This window comes from Haemorhous mexicanus, chromosome 16 (genome assembly GCF_027477595.1).
Source record: "Haemorhous mexicanus isolate bHaeMex1 chromosome 16, bHaeMex1.pri, whole genome shotgun sequence".
Lineage (NCBI taxonomy): Eukaryota > Metazoa > Chordata > Aves > Passeriformes > Fringillidae > Haemorhous > Haemorhous mexicanus.
Window position 1 is genome coordinate 6778546 of NC_082356.1, and position 23185 is coordinate 6801730.

The 23185-nt window shown below is 44.6% G+C and overlaps 1 pseudogene; it reads left to right on the forward strand.

Moving 5' to 3' along the window:
• LOC132334622 (zinc finger protein 850-like) overlaps positions 1 to 23185 on the forward strand; it is an 860268-nt pseudogene that overhangs the window by 331509 nt on the left and 505574 nt on the right.

Sequence of the window (23185 nt, forward strand, 5' to 3'; positions counted from 1 at the left end):
TCCCACCATTTCTCAGATGTTTGAGGAGGAATTTAGGATTTGGGGACACATTCTGTGTGGAGTGTCCCTGTTGCTAAAAGGCAGGAATTTGATCTAACCCTTCTTGTGTTGCTAACAACTCCTCCCCTGGCCCAAACCCAAACTCCATCCCTGGCGTACCCTATAAAAACCCCAGGCCCTGCCTTTGCCCTGTTTTTTGGGGTCAGAAATGGATTCTGGAGATCTCTGAAACCAAGACCTGTCTCGTTTGTTCCTGGCACCGGCAGCTGCAGCCTCCCTGGGCACCATGAACTCTGGAGAATGGGGGCAGCCAGTGAGGACAGGTCCTGGATTGCAAGATAAGTGTGTGTTGTGTTTGCCATCTGTCAGAGGTGGGGCAGTTATCTTCTGTGCATTGGGCAGTTTATCTCTTCCACAACCATTCCTCCCTCCGGGAGAGATCTGCTGTTAATGGGCCATTAATTTACAGGAGAGTGAGCATGTTTTTCACAGGCAGCTTCACAGAAACTGGAAAACGTGGGGGTTCCCAGGAGGGGGCACCCCTGATCCAGGGCATCGAGGCGCTGCCTGCAATCGTCCATAACCGCCCCTAAGGAGCCACCAGGGCTTCACCCTCCATGAGCTGCAGCAGTCGTGTCAGGAAAGGTGACAAGAGCCCGTGGAATGGTCCTTGTTGCAGGCAGATTAGCCACTTGCAGCTCTTCAAAACTCCCTCCTTTAAAAAAACGAAAAAACTGAAATCGTTCCTAAATGTGAAAACCACATTCACTCTCCTGTGAAAATGTAAAAAGTTTAATAAAGGACAGTGGGAGACCAGGACCATGGAGCAAAAGTTATTATGGCCGGGTGCATCTTGGCACTCAGCCAGGAGCGCCCTGTTCCCTTTGGGGATCCCCCTGAAATACCTTTTCCCTTACACCAGCCTGTTGCATATTCATTGACCCTCATGCATATCCATAAACTAGTTTACATATTCCAGGAATGATTTTACATGGCCCCTCCTTGGGTCTGCCTTTTCAGAGCATGTGTGTTTCTTGGCTGTGGTTTTGGCTCCTTCTCTTTATCACCTCCAGTTTTGGGCCTTGGTGCACTCTGCCTTCAGACAGGGAGTGCTGATAGTTGGCAGATCTGTGCAGGTGTCCTCATCCTGTGTGCACTGGATGTTATCCCATCCCAGCAGGCATTTAACACAAGCAGCTATTTCATGAAGCTTAATTAACAACAGGAATAAAACCTATATGTTTATACCAAGTTGCTTTAACATCACACATATAAAATCCATTTTAATATCTGTGAAAAACCAATATTATAATATGTATCCATAACATTGCCCATATCTTTCCTTACCCTTTTGTTCCCAAGCGTGCAGCAAGGAGTGAAAACTGCCAGCATGGCACGGGGTTACTGCCATCTCTCTGTCACCCCGTGTCTCTCTCCCTTAAGAGCCTGAGTGAGAGATGAGGGGCTCCAGGCAGCTCTCCAAAATGCAGTTTATTGTATCCAAGATGTTACAGCAGTCCAGGGTCTGGTGACAGAGCCTGTGCCTCCAGCTGTCAGCTCCAGCTGCAGGCAGGCCTGGAGATCCTTTAGCTCTGGTTACAGTGCATTATATACTCTGCTTTGCTGAGCATCTTAACACAGAAGAAACAATCTATACCTTTACTTTTATCTATAGCCTATCATAACTCCTGTAATTACCATATTCATGTCACTATTCTCCAATCACTAAAAGTTAGTACGTTAGTTTAAGCTAGAAGTTGTTTTTCAGTTTTCTTGCAGTGGAAAATTCAGAGACCTTTTTTCTACTGGCAACTTTGCTGACTTGTTTACCTGTGGAATCTTTTTGGTTGGTGAAAACATCTTGTTTGAGGTGGGTTTATCCTTTGCTCTAAGCCATAAAAACCACTTGTAAGTAGCACACCCTTTGCCTTAGTTACCCAGTAAGACTGGCTCAACAATTCTTCTATGTCAAAACTTGGTTCCATCTCTATTCCTTTTTCAGATTCTACATTCAAAAATCTTTCTGTCATGCACACATATCTTTAAAGTTTCTTGTCAAACTTTCATCCTTCCCAACACTCTGTGCCACTCTGTCTCTCTTTTCCTGAGGGCAGAACAAGGGACAGAATCCATCCAGAGGCGACACGGGAGCGCTGCTGTCCTCTCTCCGTCCTGTGTCCTCCTTTCCCCCCCATCTTTCCATGTCCCCCCTTCCCTGCCTGTCACTGCTGAGTCAGAAATGACACGGATAAATGAGTGACACACTCCATGCATCTTCAGAAGGCCAATAATCATCTTTATTAGGAGACGCATTTTTTGGTACTCGATCCCAATACAGGTGGACCTAATTGGTTATTTTACATTTCACATGATTGGCTAATTAAGAAAACACCCCTTGGGGTAAACAATCCATGAGGAAAACAATTGTCACAAACACCACCTGCAAGGTTGTTCAGGATTCTTCATCTCCAGCTCCCTAATGTTTCCCAGACGGATCCATGAGAAATCTGACCTGGATTGTGTATCCACACCTACCCGGGAAGGTGACGGCCGCGCCGTCCCGGGCCCTCCCTCTAGAAATGGCGCTTACCACGCTGTTTAAGGTTCCCCTTTTTCCTGCCCAAGTCCTTTTCCTGTCCCCAACCTCCCCTTCCCCCCTGTTGTTGGAACCCAGGGCACAGGGAATGTCTCCCTGCCTGTCCTGAGAAGTCCTGATCCCCAGGAGAACACTGCTTTTAACTTTTGTCCATGGAGAAAGCTTCCAGGACTTTGGGATGAATTGGGATCTATGAGTGTGTGAAAGAGAGAGTAGTGTAGTTTATCACAGGGTGAAAAACTGAGAGCTTTGGGTGTTTAGTCTGAGGGTGGATAGAAGACAAGACAGAGGATTTTGGGCATTGCCTGATCTCCTTCTTGTTCTTCATCTCCTCCATTTTCTGCTGTGTTGGAAGCACAGGGTGATTGGTTGGAAAGAGCTGCAATGCAGATGCTGAGTGGCAGACAAAGAATTAGTTACTGGTAGAAAGGTAGAAATAAAATGTGTTCTAAGAGTTAATTAGGCAAAATGATTTTAAAAGACCTTGAACCTGCGGGTCCTGTGACTTTTGGTGCCTTCTCTTTGTACGCTAAGTCTGGTGTGCAGACGGCGTGCTGAACTTTTGGTAAGAGAAAAATGAATAACAGCCTGAAGACTGAAAAAACCAAAGGTCCCGTTTGTTTCTCAATCCTGGCACAGAACTTTTTAGGGGTGTCCCCATCAGGGGATCCTCGGGGGAGGTTCACACCTCCATCCCTCCCTTCCTCCCTCCCTCCCTCCCTCCCTCCCTTCCTGTCCCGCTGCTCAGCCCTGCTCAAAGCCCTGCACCCTCGCTACTTCACAAAAGGACCCAAAATTAACCAAAATCCACCCAAAATTACCTCAGAACCCATCCTGAGGGGCTCTGGGTGAAATTTGAGGGGCGTTTTGAGGGATTTGAGCAAACTTTGGCTGGGTTTGAATCCTTCACCCGCTTGGGCATCCACAAGGTACTAAAACCACCCAAAATTTCCTCCAAATTAACCCAAAATCCACCAAAAACCGATCCAACAACCAGGCAGCTGGGGGGAAATTTTTGGGATTTTGAGATTTGGGGGGGATTTTGGCTGGGTTTGAATCCTACGCAAAATTTTGTGTCCAGGAGGTACCAAAACCACCCCAAATCAACCTAGAATCGACCCAAAATTACCTGAAATTAACCCCAAATTACCTCCAAATCCGTCCTGAGAAGGTTTGGGGGTATTTGGAGGGATTTTAAGGGAGCATTTTGAGGGTTTGAATCCTATGCCTACTTCTGTATCCATAAGGTACCAAAACCCTTCACAATCCACCCAAAATTACCTGAAATGAATGAAAAATTCATCCTGAGGGGGTTGGGGGGAGGTTTGGGTGGGCTTTGAGGGGATTTGGGGGTTTTGGGGGGGATTTAAGGGGGCTTTTTGGCAGTCATCATCATCCAAAAAACAACACCCCCTGCCAAGCTGAGACCAAACCCTAAGGACTGTGCCCCTCGTGAAGAGGAGATCAAAGAACTGCTCCCTTTCTGGGGAGGTGATCAAAAGCCAGAGGAGACTGAGCTATTAACTCATTAAGTTAAAATGTATTCATTTAATCAAGTATCATCATTTCTGTAACTTTATCCTTTGTGATTAAGTCTCAAATGCTTTTCTATTCCTTGTTAATTTAGCTGAATAATTAATTTGGTTTTATAAACTATTAAGTCACATTTCTGATGTTATATATGAGGTCCCATACATCTAATTTATAAAACCAGAAACTGAAAATTTAGCAGCAGTTTTAACTGCGATAAAATAATACAATCAAATAGAATCCACTAATTACAAAAGGAAATTTGGCAGTGGTTTGGATAAAGCTGAAGCAAAACCAATCGATCGGGGTATGGGGAGGGCTTCCCACCCTGCCTGACGTTCAAAAGGCAAAAGGATCCAAACATAACTTCTGTACTGTGTGCTAATACATATTCATCAATGTTTTCCTGTAAATCTCCTCCTGTTTCTGATTCTTGAAATCTACATCACCACACTCACAGCGCATGGTCCCGCTGTGGCTAAGGGGGCTTCTGGCTCTCTGGGGCTCTCCCTGGAGGAAGGCCAACAGTCTTCCTCACTGTCCTCTGAATAACCTGGCAGGCTGTGCCTGTGCCCCAAGTCCTGTGTTGTGTAAGTAAGCACTATGCTCCAGTTAAGCCTTTTTATTTTATAGAAAAGAACACTGTTTTAGACTCCCTGTCTGGAATTATCCCAATGTTATTCATGTCATGGCCGATCCTGTCCTGGGAGTTGTCTTAACTTCGTCTTGATGCCAATTCTGACTTGGGAGTCTTCCTAACTTTTGTTCATCAAGGCCAATTCCAATCTCCTGTATCCTGTTTCCCACATGTATCATCTACAAAGAAACCCATCTGCTTCATACTATGAATCACATATACCTTTCCAATTTTCTTCCCAAAATATTGATATAATTACAATTTTGTTAGCACAAACCACATCCATTTATCACAATTTCCCCCGTCTTCTCTCTGGATAATATTAATTCATGCTTTTTATTAAAGACTGAATTTGGGTATCTTCTACATCCCACAAATCAATGTTTTCACACTCCCTCATTTCTCTTTTTGATCAAATTTGATACATGGTATTTTACCTATGCAGGAAATAAAACATGGTATAGACCACAATAGAGTCCAGCTGGTATAAACCACCAGACTTTGTTAGCACAAATCATATCTATTTATCACAACAGGCCAAAAGCTTGGAAAAGGATGAAAGAAATGCTCCGATGATGATGATAACAAACAAAAACCAAAATAATTTATCTTTGACAGCAAATGAACACCAGCCCCCCTCCAGCCCCCCGAGCCTGGCAGGCTGAGCGGTGCCGTTCCCATGGCATGAGGTGCTGGCAGCCTGCGGAGAGAAACCAGAGAGCCACGGTCAGTCGCAGCAGGCTCCTGTCCCCCTGTCCTGCCATGGCCTGTGCCCGGGCCAGGCTGCTGGCTGTGCTCAGAGCCCAAACCTCCCGACCCATTCTCTGTTTTTAAAGAAGGGCAGCATGGCAGGCCACGTTCCACCTCCTCTGCTTAATCACGGCACAGCAACTCCTCAGCAGCTGCAAGAGCGGGATGCCCGTGTGCCCGCTGCCGCCTGCCCAGAGCCCTTCTGCCAGCTGAGCTATGGAGCCGGGTGCCCACCTCTGGAGAGCTGCTGCCAGGAGAGGAGCCGATCCTGCACCAGGTCCTCGTCCTTCTGGAAGGGGCTGTCCCTGCAGACCGTGACCCCTGGGGTAGTGCTGGCACTGGACGTGCTCCACAGACGCTGCAGGCGCTTCCCCATCCGGTCTGGGCACCAGGTGTAATCCTCCTGGGAAAAAGAGAGAACAATTGCATGGAAGTCAATTCAAAACAAGACCTGGAAACAAGAAAAAGCACAAAGCCTGTCACCGTTTCACAGGCCTGAGGAGGGTCTGACCACTCCATGCGAGAATTAAACCTGCCCAAGGGTGGAGAAAATCCCCACCTTTCCCACGCGTAAACGCACCCCCCATCCACACGGATGGATGCTTTTGTCGGGCTGGCTGCCCCTGCCTCAGCCCGTCCCAGTCTGACTGGCAGAAGCTTTCAGCAAGGCCAGCAGCCGGCTCCCCTTCCACAACTCTGCAAGCAAGGGATGTTGTTTTATGCATAAGTTTGTGTATGTGATTGTAACCTAATCACTGTAGTACACATTACTAGTCTCCCGAAAATAGTATATAAGTGCTTGTATCCCACAATAAAATCGGATTCTGATCCCCGAGTCAGTCTCCCCGTCTCTCTCCATCGCTGACACTTCCCTAATAAAGAACTGTTATTCCTGCTCCCATATTTTTACCTGAGAGCCCCCCTTAATTTCAAATTTATAACAATTCAGAAGGAAGGGGTTTCCATTTTTCCATTTCAAGAAAGGCTCCTGCCTTCCTTAGCAAACACCTGTCTTTCCAAACCAAGACACAGGAGCCACCTGTATTATACATGGAAATACTTCACACGAAAAAAACAAGAGCCTCAAAAAGGCAAAACAGCTTGGTAATTGGTAGAAAGTAACTCTGATCAAAAATAAAATGCGTGAACAGATCGGTCTAAAGATGACATTCACAATTTTCCTGGTGACATTGTGCACTGTACTGTAGCAGTGGATAGGCACTGGACATAGCCAGTAGGATAACTGGATATGCTTTTCAAACTTATTCTTAGTATTCATTGAATTATTCATTGAATTCTCATCCTTCTGTACACTTCAGCTCTGCTGTAAACTTCAGAGACATTTTTTCACAAGCTTCTAACAAGTTACTCTGGATCCATAATTCCTGAGCTCCAATGGAGTCCAAATGCCAAGTGGGATTACTCTTTTCAAAGCCTGGAGTCACACAGAATGGAGCAGCACTTAAATCATCCTGTGCATCCCATACACATAACAGTCCAGTCACTGACCATCTGCAATGATTTTTTGACTTTTGCTGCAAATTACCTTCAAGAATAAGCTACAAATAATATCTTGAACCGGTTTAAATTTAGAGACAGCACTGCAATTGCCCTAAAAAATTCTAAGGGTACCTAGTGCTGTTGCAGTAATACAAGAGAACTGTAAGTGTGTATTATTAGTTGTTATTCATATTAGGTACAAATGGCTCAGCTCAGCTTTGCCAAGCAAGAAACAAAACATGCAGAGTTGAAATGATGGAGTTGGGACAGTGTAGCCAGTCTGCTTTTTGTGAGAGATGCTCTTAAGCAGTGGCTGTAGTCATGTACTCATCTCCTGTAACTTTGCTCCTTGTGATCTACTGTCCACCTCAGCAACTTTTTCTGCTCTTTTTTTTTTCTTTATTTCTTCAGCTGAGTACCAAAAGGAAAAGACAGAACTGCAATGTTGCTACCAAAATAATAGATTTTTTTTTTCAAACTAAAAAATACTCACAGCTTTTAGAAAACACAACAGAAGTGTTGGAAAGTATAAACATCACAAGGTATTGAACAGTATTTTTACATTATACTACATCAGCCAAACAAATGGATAGTAGGGCTTGAGGAACAAGGATGTAATTGAAGTTTTGTTAAAAGGGCTTCTTTTGTTCTGTGTGTGGTAACTGTCATCACCCTGATGTAAATACTTCACAATCTATTCAAATTTTCCTAAATTGTATTATCTTGAGATCAGCTATGATTTTTTAGATTTCTCTTGTACCCATCACTGAATTATCTGAGCACAATCTCCAAACAAGAAAAATGGTAAAGTAGCAAAGGGCTGCAATAAATGAGCAGCCAACAGGATAAGCCACACTGGCACCTATTGCCTTTGCCAAATCCTCTGTGAGTGCTTTCGTTTCTTTTCCTCTTTGGTTTAAAATGCAACACATTTTCATTACTTCTGATGGCTCACCTCTGAAAGAAAAAGGCAGTAGCTGTTTTTGGCAGGGTAAGTTACATTTGCAAATTGGCTCACCTCCTTGGCAGCAGAACTGCATTTTTTCTTATCAAAGCTGCTCCTCAGTTTGAGTGGGGAGAAGGTGCAAAAGGATGAGAGAGGCTGGTGGAGCTCTGATCGTCTGAGGATCCAATGGTGCAAAGAGCTGGAAGGTGAAATACCTTCTCTTGAGTTCAGGGGCATTAGGGAAAGGGAGTGTGTGCCCAAAAGCTCAGTCCTGTCAGCCATATTCACCGAGTAAAAGGTTTTTTTCCTGCACCTGTGTGTGTGGCCAATGCCAAGGGATGGCAGCTCTTTCTGTTGTGGGGGCATTGCAGCCTCCAACTGCAGAGTATGCAAACTGAGCTGCACTGAAATGTGTTCTCCAGGGCTCAGTTTTGGGGCTGGTCCTGGTTAACTTCTTTATTGCCTGGTTAACTTTTTTATTGATGATCTGGAGATGGAGATTGAGAGCACCCTCAGTAAATTTGCAGATGCCCAGTTGGGTGGGAGTGTGGATCTGCTGGAGGACGGGAAGGCTCTGCAGTGAGACTTGGACAGACTGGATCAATGGGCCAAGGACAAGGCCATTGAGGTTCCACAACGCCAAGTGCCACATCCTGCAGGTCACCAGCCACCTCAGTGTGAGCCAGAGTGTGCCCAAGGGGGCAAGAGGCCAATGGCACCTGGCCTGGATCAGCAGCAGTGTCGGCAGCGGGACCAGGGCAGTGCCTGCCCCTCTGTGCTGGGCACTGCTGAGGCCACAGCTCGAGGGCTGTGTCAGCTCTGGGCCCCTCGGGAAAAAGGACATTGAGGGGCTGAGTGTGTCCAGAGAAAGGCAGCAAGGCTCACAAAGGCTCTACAAAACATGTCCCATGAGGAGTAGCTGAGGGAGCTGGTTTGTTCAGTCTGGAGAAGAGGCTCAGGAGGGACCTCACCGCTCTCTCCAACTCCCTGACAGGAGCGTGCACTGAGGGGGGGCTGCTCTCTTCTGCTGGGACTGCGCTGAGAGCCAGAGGAAGTGGCCTCACGTTGAGAGGAATTTCAGGTTAGACTTTAGAAAAAAAATTCCACTGCTCAGGTGTTCAGGCCTGGGAATAGGTTGGCCAGAGGGGTGGTGCAGTTGCCATCCCTGGAGGTGTTAAAGAGACCTCTGGATCTGACACTGGCAAATGGTTTAGTGGTCTGTGTTTGAAGTGTCAGAGCTGGGCTGACATTGAACTGATGCTCTTCAAGATCTCTTTCACCTCTGACGGTTCTACAATTCCAAGCGCTTCCCGCCTGGCTGAGGGGAAGGCTCAGGGCTGTCCCGAGTCCGAGGGCGGCCGTGCCCTGACGCGCTGGGGCGGCATCTCCTGAGGGGCCGGGCCGGGCTCTGCCCTCAGCTCCGCGAGATCCCAGATCAGCCCGGCGGGGCCTCCGCTGTCCTTCAGCCCGCAGATCCCACCCCTCAGCCCGGCGATCCCACCCCTCAGCCCGCAGATCCCACCCCTCAGCCCGCAGATCCCACCCCTCAGCCCGCAGATCCCACCCCTCAGCCGGACAGCGCTCGGCAGCGGGCACCCGCCTCGCCTCGGGGTCTGCCCGGAGACACCCGCGCCACTGGATCACAGGTACCCGAGCCGTGCCCCATTTCCCCCCTCGGCACTCCCCAGGCTTCCCACAGAAGGCTGCTGTTTCATCTTTAGACTGTTGCCTTCCAACCCCCACCCCCCCACCCCGCTCTTATTTTAAATATGTATATGTTCTTTCCCTTTTATATTTGGGCTGATCTGGAGTGCTTGCTAAGGCTCCAGAGTGGAGCTCTGATAACGAGCTGTAAATCACTCACGGCTCATCTGAGGGAGGAGGGTGTGAGGGAGCTGAAATAGGCCAGGACAGCCCCAAGTCCTGTTCCACAGCGCAGCGTCCTCACGGCCTCAGCTGCTGCTGTGGGGTTTGGTTTCCACAGGACGCCAACAACCCGCACTTCTCCCCTCTGGCCTTTGCTCCCTGGGTTTTGAAGGATAAGTCCTGCCCAGGCTGGCTGGTCTACTGACCGTGCCAGCCATGTGCTCTGGTGCTGCTGAGCACACACATTGACAGATCTGCACTTCTCCAGGAGTGGTTTCTGAGATTTAAAGCAATGTTACTGGGTTGTTTTCCATAACTGATGGAGAAGAATTTTAGATGCAACATTTGCCAGCTGTTTGTTGAAGCAAATCTAGTTGTTTGTCTTTCCACCTTGCTCTGTGATGCAACAACCGAGGTCAGCTATTTGAATCTAATTAATGTAGGCTGGTTTATAAATACTATTTTGCGTACCTCCTGTAGGTTGCAAAAGTCAAAAAGATGCAGGTAAAGGTCAAGATGTGTCCTTGTATACATCCAGTTTTAAACCCCTTGTGCTTCTTATATTGCATAATTGTATAAACATGTATTAAATGAAACTCTTCTGAAAAGCAATTAGCTCCAGAGCAAACTCATTTTTACAGGCTTCCTTTTGTTTGGGTGGGTTGTGTTTTTTCTTAGGCTGGCAGGGTGGTGGCAGTAGGACAAAAAGAGGTGAGGAAGGCTGGCAAGCTTTTCCTTGTTGTGGCAGGGTTGGATTTGCAGGAAAATGAAATGCATGTCTGTTATCACTTCTGAAAGGCTGCAGGGAGATGACCTCTCTCAATTCTCCTCTCTAAGGGAAGCAGCAAAGGAACGGGGCAATCAGTAACTCCCAAGAGAAAGCAGGGCTGGCTGCTTTCAATGGATGGATGCACAGTGATGACAAGGATTCTGCTTTGAGCCTTTGCTCCACTTGGAGAAGGAAAATGAATCCATTCTTATGCTGCATTTGCCACTGATTTCAAGTTTCTACCTGAGCTAAGTAATTTTTGGAGAAATTGTAAGAGGTTACTGTGATGCTTGCATCAACCTTCTCTGTTTGGGACTTGGGGCGTGTTTGAGGGAGCATCTTTGTGCCTCCAAAGCTGAATGTCACTCTGCTGCTCTGCTCTCAGAGGCTGCCCTGTGGGGTTTGTGAAGAAGCAATGCTGTGGGGTTTGGTGGGTTGCATGGTTCATGTAATGTGGCAATGTCTTTGGAGAATTTCAGTGGGTTCTCACTGTAAGGAACATGTCTCTGTGCTCACTGCCCTTGGTTTGATCAGTGCTGCCAGAACAATGCTGATGGTTTGGTGGCTCCTTGAGCAGCAGGAGGCCGAGTGTTTTAGAGTGTTCACCCCCTAAGTAACATGACTTGGTCTTAGTGCCAGTTGTTGGCTGATGGCAAAGGTGGCCACTCTTGTAAGGAAAGTTGGATCAGCTTTGTTGTGATCAGTGACACAGAGCAGGGGATGTTCTTTACTGACAGTGCCCCTCAGGGGTAACATGGAACGACCTGATTTCTGCAGAATGTCCACTCTCAAAAGATGATCACCTGGGAGTTACAAATGCAGGGCTGTCATAAAAGACTGTATTTCCAAAGGAAAACTCTGCCATACAACAATACATTCAACTGTGTGTGTGTGAGATGACAAAGTAAAAGCAGAAAACTGGGAAAAGTGCATTTTAGAAAAATGATGTTGTTTCTACTGCATATATTATAAACACTGCTAATCTGAACAGAACTGAAAAAACTTTTTCCTTGCTGTTGTAGAACAAGAACAGAGATTTAAAAAAAATGAACACTCAAAAGGTGCAGATAAGTCAGTGTGGTAAGATATCTCATATAATTTGTCATTATAATCTGCATCAATTTTACAAAGTTTTAGTAGACTCTGATAGGCCTGTTGTGGGGTGGTGAGCAGTTGGGAGAACATGTTTTTTCCTAATTTCCACATTTTGGATACTGTATTGGCTATGCAAAGGGTAAATCCAATGTCAAACCTGCACACATAGTAAAACACACCATTACGAAGTCACAGTTTTTGGTTTTAATTTGCTAATATTTATCCACATTTTTATTGTATTTTAACTTCTTTAAGAACCCTCAGACCTTGTAATGGTTTACTGTTAACAATACCTTCTGTCACTGTTAGAAATAATTATCATCTAAGTCTTTTAATGATACCCCAAAGACTAAGAAGCAGATTTTCCAAGTCTGTTTTCCCACCCAGGGTTGTGTGTAGGTGCCCAGAGAATATTTTGTGTTCTGTTTCCAACCACGTGACTGAGGGCTCTTCTGCTGTGCTGCATGGTTTATGTCTCCTTACCTCAGTACCACAGAGCAGCCTTGTGCTCTTGGACTCTTTCCTTACTACTCCACAGATTTTCAACTGCACCCTGAATTTTATTTGCACTCTGAATACTTTAATGGCTCTGTATTATTTACACTTAATGCACCTTGCAATTGTGAATTTAATATTTAGTAGTTTACATCAGACTTACTAAGAGTTACTAGTAATGAAAGGCCAGAAATATTAAAAGGAGGCTGTTACTCTGCAAAGGAACTCATGCTCAAATAACAAAGGATGGACAGAAATATTTCTAGGTGTGTTGTTTGTGGCTGAATAGAAGTGATGTAGCTCCATTTTGGCTCACTTCCCCCCCTTTTTTAAAATACACCTACATACTGCATTTTGACAGGTTTATTCTAATACTGACTAGATTAATAGAGAGAAAAGATAACAATTTAATGAAGCTTTTTGTGTTTGCTCCTAGATATGAAAACAGATCTGACCTTACTGCTGGAATGCCTTAAATCTCAGTTGGACTGCCCTCTGTCTCAGCAGGAGGCTGTGGTCACTGTCTATTCCATTTGCCAACAAAACAGTAAGAAAGGCTTTTCCTTAGAAACAATGCAGGCATTTATGTTCACCATATATGCCAAGGAACTGGTGGGCACTGTAAAAATGTCTAAAGGACATAAGGCTTGAGATGTTGGAAAATCATAGAAGCCTTTCATTTTGCAGAGAAACAGAAGCAAAAGTTTTTCCTCTTGTAGGTGAAGCAAGCGAATACTTTGGAGAAATTGGTGGTTTGATGTTTAGAAATGACCTTGCCAAGTCGAGTGCTCATTGCATCGTAAAGGAAGCAGCTTTATTTACATTGGGGATTATTCTAGAGAGTAATGGCAATAAAAATAACACTGTTTGTATTTCTGAGTGTGCTATGGCCCCCTGTCATTACTTGTGCTCCTGCTTTGTCTCCATTTTCTTTTGGTCTCACAAAATGAGACTACAAGATTGTCAGTTGGAGCAAGGGCAGGGAAGGTGCCCCAGTTGCCCTGTCCATCCCCAGATTTGATCTGTGCCTTGCTGACTTGTGCACACAGGGTGTCTTTAAGTTACCAGACAGCTGCACTCCCCCTGTCCCTCAGCAGCAAGTGTTCAGTGACTCCTGGATTGTTCCAGAGCTTGCCAGGGTCCTGCTTGGTGTAGACCTCACTGCAGGGGGAAGCCCTCAGGCACTTCATAGTCCTGCCCTGTCTCTGCTCCCCACATACTGGCCACAATTGAAACTTAATAATTTAGGATGATGAGTAGCTTACTTGAGGTTTTCACTTTTTGTTTTCAGTGTCTTGTCAACAGACACTGTTGACAAGTACACTATCTTGTGTACTTCTGAGTTGCTTGAAGAACTCAGTTTATTTTGAATTAAAAAGGATTCTGATGTGAACTTGAAAAGAATGTCTGTTTCTGTCATCTTAGTACTGGTGTCAAATAATGGTAAGTTGGTTTTTTTTTCTGTGTTATGATAACTCTCCTTTTCTATTTGCCAATCTGCAGTCCAAACTTTGGAACATGCAATAAGCAATGTTGTGGTGAAGTGAATTTATAAAGATGAATGTTTGCATGTAACCGAACCTGAATTGTCGAAGTAGGTCATTGCTCACTGGGATTTCCTTAAACAGCAGAACGTGGTTTAGTTCTAAGAGAGTTTGCAAATGCAAACCCATAGTTTCTGAGAGTGTCTAGAAAGAGAGAGACATGGAAAGGTTATTTACCAATATGTTGATATGATTTTGTATTTCCTTCTGGGGAGGATATGTGCTTAGGAAAGGGAATGTATGTATGTAAATTCAACTTGCTGTTAAGATTTTGTCTGCAATTGCATTTGTCTCTGGAGTCTTGTGTGTGTTCTCTTTTAGAAAATGGGCAAACCCATGTCAGAGACACAGGCTGCATCAGCCTGCTGCTGCAGTTGTTCAGGTGAACAGGGTTGCAATTCAAACAGGCAAATAGTAGGCTGGTTAGCAGCTATGTTTCCTTGACTGTCTGGGCCTTGCTTGCATTTCCTTAACAGAACAACTCTCTCCACATCTGAGAAGAATCTGTCAGCTGAAAACCCTGATCCCTGCTATCAGCTCTGGTCCTCAGTGTGCAGCACTCTCTGTGCCTGTGTCAACAACCCCCAGCACGGGACGTGTTGCTCTGAAAATTGTGGAAGAAGTTCAGAGATATTCTCCAAATTGGTAACACTTTGGTTTCATTTTTACTGTTCAGCTGAAGTTGATTTCATTGCGTTTTGATTTGGGGTAATTTGTTTTTACTTTTCTAGAAGATAATCAGAACATTTGCTGTGGGGTTTTTCCCTATGCCAAAGGGTGGCTCGAGAGTTGCACAGAGCCTGAGATAGTTCGTCCCATCTGTTCATTTCTTGGTCTCACAGTTGCAAACAACTGGAAGTGCAGCTCAACCTTTACACAGCTTTGAATTTGATAAAAGGAAGTTTAATTCAAGAGGTAAATGGGTTTTTCTTTCTTGTCAATCTCTACAAAGTCATTTGCTGTTCTTCCCACTTTTACTCTGACCACTGTACTCCACCATCTTTACCTACACTGTGCTGTGCTCAAGTCCACAAATAGCCACAGCCTGCTTACATTTGATAGGGTCAGTAAAACTGCTGGGAGCTGTTCTGATTAAAAGTGTGTCTAAATTAAAGTCCTTATGACATGGCTGAAAACAATGACTTAGGTAGAACTCAGGCATGATGTTTGCCATTTGTGTGCACATATCAGGGTCATGTTTTCCTGGAACTATTTTATCTGCGGTTACTGCATTTCTTGAGATTAATGTATCTCCAGCTTCTGTTGTATAAGAAATGTAATGACTGACACATGCACAGAAAAACTCTGATGGACTTACTTGGTGAAAAGCTAAAAGAATTTGCAGACTCTGTTGCTTAAATCACATTTTTTTCTTTTTTCCACTGAGCAGATGTGCAGAAATCTTTTGTTTCTTTTGGAGGATTGGATACATTAGCCAAAGCTCTCCTTGAGCTTATGCCTGATTCCTGTTTGTGTCACTCCAGCATGAGACTTGCAGTGGTAGTAACAAAGACTCTGAATGCCTGTAATGCTACTAACTGTGAGTGGAAAGACATTTTTGATCTATGGCAATTTTAAAATGCTATTTTTAAAGTCTTGTGCTGGTGGAAAAGTTGCAGAAATGAATGCTTAAAGGCAGTTAAGTTCTCCACATCCCCAGTGGATGTTGCGATGCTTTTTAAAACTCAGAGGTGTAAGTGGGGAGTGATTCAGTTCATCTGAGGTTGATTACTGTCCCATTGTTGCTCAAATGAATGCAGTGAAATTTAAACCCAACTGAAAATTAAAATTGAGATGCTCCTGCCCGTGCTTGGTAAGTAAAGCTGAGCTCTGGGCCTGGATTTGACCAGTCAGTTTGGATCCTGGAGTTATGCCTGTGGCTGAATAATAAATTGTGTAGCTTTAGGAAGCTTTAGTCATTTAGAGGTGGAGCTGAACGGACGTGGTGTTTGTGCACAGCACACTCTGCTCTGGTTTGCTGGCCGGGTACTGCTCTCCTGATGAGGTTTTGTGTTTTCCACAGAAGGTTTGCAGAAACCTGTGATCCTGACGAGCCTGTGCTGTGGCCGTGGTTGCTGTACCTCACACTTCTGCCATAAGAGCTTCAAATGGAAGTTGCCAAAAGTTGAAAAGCATCATCCTGCACTAGTTGTGAGGGTAGTTTCAGCTCAGTTGGGTGTGACAGGACTGGGCCTCAGCGTGGATGCTCTAGCAGTGGTGTTGCCAGTGCCAGGAAGGGCTTGCCCCCTGCTCTTTTTATGGCAGATACTCTGCGTGTCAAAGCTTTTTCAACTCTCTCTGGCTCCATGCTGGAGCTGATCAAGGACATGGAGAAACTCAGCAGGGATCTCCAGAAGCTGCACAGTGCAAAGCCCTCCTCATTCATCAGATCTTCTGCCTCCTCTCCGTGGAGCACAGGCTGGGAGGATGGGCAGGACTGGATTTGGGAGCAGCACAGGAGGGGTGGGGTAATCTGAGCTGTTCAAGGTGGAGCAGGGCAGGGCTGAGCAGGCCCAAGGCTTTGAGGGCTCTGTACAGTTCCCTCCAAACCCAGCATTTGATCCTTGGATAATTCCTGTACACTCACAATCGACTTTGTTTTCCTTCCAATCATTTTAACCAACAGCTGCCATGAGTGTTGTCTTGGCAAAGTATCCCACTGTGTCAGAGCTGCTGAAGCTGCTGTCCAATGAGACACTGAGCACAGGAGAAAAAAATCAGTATTATTCTAACAATTGGACACTGTACTGAAGTTTGTGGTAAGATTTGCTTTTTCTTTTTCCTGTCTGTCAGCTTCTCCTAAATTCTCATCCACTGACTCCTCTTGTGGTGTCACTTCATCAAGACTGGAACACGAGAGAGTGTTCAGTTAAATAATACAATGTCAGTATTTGGACAAAAAGTTTTCTAGAATGTTCCATCTTTAAATTTTAAAGCTTGTTAGCAGGAAGTGTCTTAAGTAGCTTTGAAAAGTAGACTCAATATGCAAGAATTCAGAGCTGGGCTTAGGTGTCTCAAGGAATAATTAATCCAGACTTGACAGCTACTACAATCCAGACCTAGCAAATGGGTTGTCTTGAGCACCCTTTTCATGGTCCTTGGCACATACAGCTTCTCTCCACTGCTTACAAGGCCAGGAATATTTGTAAAAGCCATGTAAGAGCATTGGTTTCAAGACACAGAAGCAGTTGGTGGCTCTGAAATGGTTTTGTCGTGTTCCTCAGGGCTTGCCCAAGCTTATCTGGCACAAATACAGCACTTCAGTTGGTATTTTGTGGTAGTGCAAGCAAAGAGAAAGGGAAATTCATTTGTACTTGTGGTGTTTCTCATGTATGTTTAGAGAAACAAGAAAAAGACCTTGTGTTCAGAAAGTTTGATTTTGATCCTCTGAGTGCCAATAACATGTTCAATAATTAGCTCAAGAGGTCATAAATTTATTTGAACAGACATTTTTTCATTAAGAACTAGTGAAACAAGACTTAATGGAAAATGTCTTTTGAAAAGAAAAATTATTAAAAAATTATTTCAACATAAAAAAGGTTTTTCTTCAAATGCCAACACTGTCAAAATAAAAATGGTAAAAGTTTTTATTTCCTTTTTTTTGTTAAGTTTAAAGAAGAAAGAACTATGTTTAGCAATTATCCATTATATGATTCCATATGGGAATGAGAGCACAATAAAAATTCAGCCAATGACAGAAGAAATGAGGAGGAACAGATTGGCTAGACCAGGCTTAAGCTACTAATTTTATTTTGCTAAATAGAAACCTTGAGATTTTGATATTTCTGCATCCCAGGCCTCACAGAAATGTTGCATATCTACTCCAAGAGCAGGTCGTGAAAGAGAAGAAAAACAGGAGTCATTATTCAAGTGTTTTGAGCCACAATTAAATGAGCTTGGAACTCCATCGAATAAGTGGTCTCAGTCCTTCAGTTTTCTTACAGCAACCTGAGTTCTGGTCAAATCATCCTGTGGGATGTAAAGCTCTCCTGCTGTCACTGCAGCAGGCTCGGGTCTGGAGTGAAAATCTCTCTTTCTGCAGAAACTTGCAGAGAGTTGCCAGTATTGGCCCCTACAGTGACTGTAAGGTGAAGGTGTGTGGGGCTGAAACCAAACCTTTCCTTTACCATGTCCTGTTCTAGAAGAGAACCAGTGTGAGCTGCCTCAGAACAATGGTCTGCCACTCATGATTCAGGTATTGACAGAATCTCAGGACGAGGAGCTCGTCAAAGCTGCTACTTTTGTGCTGCAGAACTGCATACAAATGGGTAAGCTTGCTGTGACTGCTTTAAAAAGGAGAGGGATTGTTTCCATCTCTGTGTTCTGCTGATTCCCCAAGTGATTTTAACTTCTGTGGCAGCTTTTTTTGTAATTCTGTATACTCCAAAAGATGTTTGTTTTCTGCACAGAAAGTTGCCTATTTGTCTTTAAGAACTGACTTAGGCAGAAAAAAAAAGAAGTAAAAATTCCAAGAGTGTTGCAAAAATGCATTTGTGAAACCTCTCCATGTAGGGCCAATTCTTAAAGCTTTCCCATCTCTAAATTGTGTGGAAAAGATCAACATTGTCATTTATCACCCAGGGGATACTTTCTTCCTGGGGGTGTACCACTAGAGGGAGGGAATGAACCAGGAGATAATCAAGCCTGAAATCACTGTGTCTGCACTGATTTCCAATCTGAAGAAATCTTGATCTTTTTTTTCTAAAGTAGGATGTATTTTTGGGCCCCCTGTTTCAGTTTTTTATAAATTATCTGTACAATCCCTCCCATGAAGCAGAGAGACCTTGTCCTCTAATCTCTAGAGCGTGGAGGGTGTGCAGTTGCTAATTAGGAAAAAACAAACCTGTATCTCCATTTCTGTGCTGCAAGCACAACAGAGAGGTTTGTGTCAGATTGAGGTGTGGAGATTTGTCGTGTCCATTACTGTGGAGTTGTTTTTTTAAAAAAGCAGAGACTCGTACTGGTGAAGAACCCAGAGTTAATTCAATGAAAAAGCTTTTTTTTCTTTCACAGCATCATTGTGGAAACAGTTTGTAGGAACTCTAATTGCAAGTTCACCTCTTGTAACAGCAGCTTATATTTCAAGTGTGTTAACATTTATGTAGAAATCTAAGTTTTATAAAAATTGTAATTTTGCATTAAATGATTGGGGCTGTCCCTTAGCATACAAAAATGTAATAAATGCTTCTTAAATGTTGTGTTTACATGATAAAATTTTATTTATTAATGTTGTTTTATATTTTATAAAGCTGAACAGTTGCTCTGAAATGATATGATAACTCATTAAATGTGAACAGTGCAGAAGAATTGGATATGCAAGTCAGGAAAAGATGTCTGCAAGATAGCTGGAAGAAAGCAAAAGTAATTTTACACAGAATAAACTCAATTGAAAAACAGCACGATGAGGTTGGCCTACTTACCGAAATGGGATAAAACTAATCACATCTTTCCAGAGTTTAAGGAGCAAGCAAAAGTAAAGCCTTAAGATAAGTTCAATGTGAGCAAAAAACCCAGGAAAAAACCTTGAATTTGTGTGAAACGACAACCTGCAACATTTATCAGTATTGTAGATCAGCCTGAGTTACAGGTGTGCAGAGAATGGAGGCATCTGTATTGTAGGAAGTATTCTAGTTTCCTGTAAACCCAGATTTTCTATAAGCTAGAAAAAGAAGTTGAAGTAATTTGTAATTGCTAGACATTCAAACCTGTAATTTTAATATTTGGGTGCATGAAATGCTCAGGATTGTATGGCTGTGGGAACCGATTTACTGATCTACCCCAAATGGTGGATATTTTATATATATATATATATATATATATATATAGATATAGATATAGATATATATATATATATATATATATATATATATATATATATATATATAACCTCCCCTCTCCTAGAGAATGTTTTAGTAGTAGAGGTAGGTAATGACTGAAGGAGGCATGCAATGACATGGATTTTTTTTCCCCTTCTTTTCAAATTAATACGTACTGCATAAAATAAAGTATCTTACTCTGCTGCCAGGTTGGTATGCTCTCATTTCATCCACTGACAGTCTGGTTTCCTTTCCAACCTGAAAGATCATTTCCTTTTTTATGTCTTTCAGGACATGATTGAGACTGGTGGAACAATGAAAGCTCTGCTTTCCAAAATAAAAGACAAGAAACCAAGGGATGGTAAGAGGTAGATCCTTGTAAGGTACAAGGATAAAGCCACTAACTAACATCTTCAAATCATTTGGGTCAATAGGCAGTGTATGCTGACAGGTGCTTGTTTGGCTTGAAGTTTGGAATGGGAGGAAGCAAATGCAGGAAGTAATCCTTATCCAGCTGCTGAAAAATTAACTGTTTCTTCAGCTGGGAAAGGGACCAGGGCACTGCCATCTTCACTGCTCAGATAATTATAAAAAGGTTTTATGGCTCTTGCCATGCAGTCATCAAGTCTGCTGGATTCCCTGTTTCTTACTTTATGTTTGAAGGAAATTAAGCTCTTTCCATAGCTTTTCTAACACCGCCTCAGTTGCCTCCATACTAGAATGACAACACTCAGAATATTTCTTCATACTGTCAACCATAGAGGTTTTCAGAATCTGAGAGTCTGTCAGCCCTGGGAAGATGACTTCAAGTAGCATTCTAGATCTGCTTTTAGTAGATCTCAAAAGAAATTGTGTGGAATATCCCTGTGTCTGTCAAGTAACCACAATGCTCTGTAAAAACAGTTGCTTTAAGCATCAGGTATCCAGACAGTCTTTCTAGAGACTGTCCAGGAGGTTCTCAGGTTCTTCTGAAGTGCACAGGAAAAGCAAGAATAGATATGATTTTGCAGAAGAAATTGTCCTTTTCTCCCTTCCCCCGACTAAAATCATTACCAGCCACTTGGACATGCTTCCCCCTCTGTGCTATTCCAGTGTGCATTGCTGCATGGAAGGGCAAAGATCTGAGACACGGGATTGAAGGGAACTGAATACAAAGTCGAGCCACTTGGACAGACAGATCAGAGCCTTTGCTTCTCCCTCCACTTCAAGGCTGAACACTCCTTCTTTCTGTGCAATCATCTCACTGTTTTAATTGAAGTGCATGATTTTAGACACTTATGGGAAGTGTCGAGAGCCTGGGTTCCCCCCCGGCCGCGCCTTCCTTGTGCAGGAGCAGCCCGGAGCTGGGGCCGAGGCCCCGGCGATATCGAGCGCTGCCGCTGTGGCCCGTCACGTTCCGGGCCCCGGAGCGGATTCCTCCCCCTCCGGCCGGGCACCGAGGGGGCACCAGGGCTGGAAGGAGCGGGGACCGAGGCCCGCCCGGCGTCACCGCCCCCGGCCCGGCCCCGACAATCGGGTGCTGCGGTTGCCGGGGAACCGCGGGCGCGGCCACAGCGGCTGTGACGGCGCCGCCGCCTCAGTTGCCGCAGAGCGCGCTCCGGGCTGGTTGTTCGCAGCCTGGGCTCGTGCAACGGCTGCACTCAGCGATTCGCTCGGGGACTTTTTCACAGAGATTGTCTCTGCCAGCGAGCCCTGGACTCGCAGGGCATTGGTCTCTGCCAGCGAGGAGTCCTCAATTTCATTTGAAGGTAAAGATTGATTGTGCTTTTTGGTTTTGTCCCATCTGTGCTCTGAAAGAGAATTCCAAAGGGAAACAGAGGATGGGATAATGTGCAGCTGAATAGATGAACGATATATGGTCTACTGATGGTGCTTTTTTTCCACTGAAGAAATGCAGAATTTCCTAAATGTAGTAGTCTATAGGCATTTTTTTTCCCTATAGTGATGACTTAAACTGCTTAAAGGTGAATGAGTTCTACTCAGGTGTCTGTGGGTTGTTATGGTCTGGTTCTTAAAATTATTAGGGAGATGCTCCTGAATTAAGGTGCAAACAGGACCATATGCCAAAGTCAATTGTCTGGATTTGATGTAACAGCAAATGTGAGGAAGAGAGAGAGAGAGAAATAGAGAAGGGAGTTGGGGAGGGGGAGAGAAAGAGAGTGACCAATTAAATAGAAAGTAGAAAGTATCACCATTGCATGGATCTCACTGGCATTCCATGAAATACTCTTCTGGTCTTCTCTGTGGTGAGGTGTCACAAAACATGAGACTCCAATGGATTCATGCAGATTTGGGCAAGGTGGGACTGCCCAGGTTCCTGCCTGGGGTGGGGCAAGTTGGACTCTGTCTCTTGCTACTTTCAAATAAGATAAAATCTTTAGCACCAGTATATCCTTTTGAGCCTGCTGTGAATTGGGTTGTGGATTTTCAGATCTGTTGTGTTCCTTTGCATGCCATGCAGTCACCTGGTGCAAGGCCTCAGGAATGGCTCTGGGGGCACTCTGGAGGTCTTTGATGGGTTCTGACACCCCCTCAGCTGCCCCTGATGGGAATGTCCCCTGGATGTGGCCTTCTGGGGCTGGGGGGTTTTAGAGCTGAGCCAGTTTGTCTGAGGGAGGATGGGTGTCCACTGCCCCTTACCAGAGGTTGTGCCACAAGCCCAAAATTTCCTCTTTCCCCCTATGTTGATGGAAGGTTTGTGTGCAAAGCTGGCCTCAGCAGATGAGTCTGTAGCTATGACTTCCCCAGCCTGAAGGCAGAGAGAGCTGATTTTCAGGACAGCTGCTGGGTTTGGCTTGGTTGTGGATACATTTTTCTCAATTAGCCTTGTTTAGTTCTCCCCAGACCTGAGCTAGGAGGACAATAGTGTCTCCTTAATCTTGTCTCAAGTTCCCTTAGGTGGCTTAACTCACAGTCCCAAGTTTGAATAAGGAGGCATTTTTAGGGAGGGGTGGGCTTCAGTGGTGGCAGATTCTTGATTCAGTTTTGTCAGAATGGGCAAAAAGTCCTTCCTAACAAGATTTAAGCCATTAGCCATTACATTTCAGTCTCTCCCAAGTCCTGTGAGAAGCAGCTGAGAGAGCAGGGGTGCTTTAGCCTAAAGAAAAGGAGGCCCACTCTAGCTATTTTTAAGTAATATTTAAGCTACAGCTTTGTCTGTTCCAACTCTTCTTAATATTCATCTTCTGAGCTCCAGGTTTCAGTACAATCCATATTTAAATTGCACAAGGCAGCCATATAGCTCAAATAAAGTCCAACTAGAGGCCTAACAATACTAGCTATTTATGCCAAACAAGCACTCAGCTACTTTCAAATCATATCAAATTGTTTAGCACCAGTATATGCCTTGAAACTGCCATGGATTGGGTTGTGGATTTTCAGAGTTCCGTTGTTGCTCCTTCCAGTTTTGTTGAGGCACTGTCTCCCTCTGTGACATCATCCCTTGGAGATGGCGTCTGGATTGCCCAAGAAGACACCACCACCTCGTCTTTTGCTCAGGGAAAGGCTGAAGCCAAACACTGTGAGTGGCCACTGGGGCTGTGTTAAGGCTGGCACCTGCCCTGGTGTCCCTGCTCTCCCTGGCCCTGTTGTCCAGCAGCGCTGTGAAGCTGCAGAGCCCCTCCCCAGCCCTCTGTGCCGTG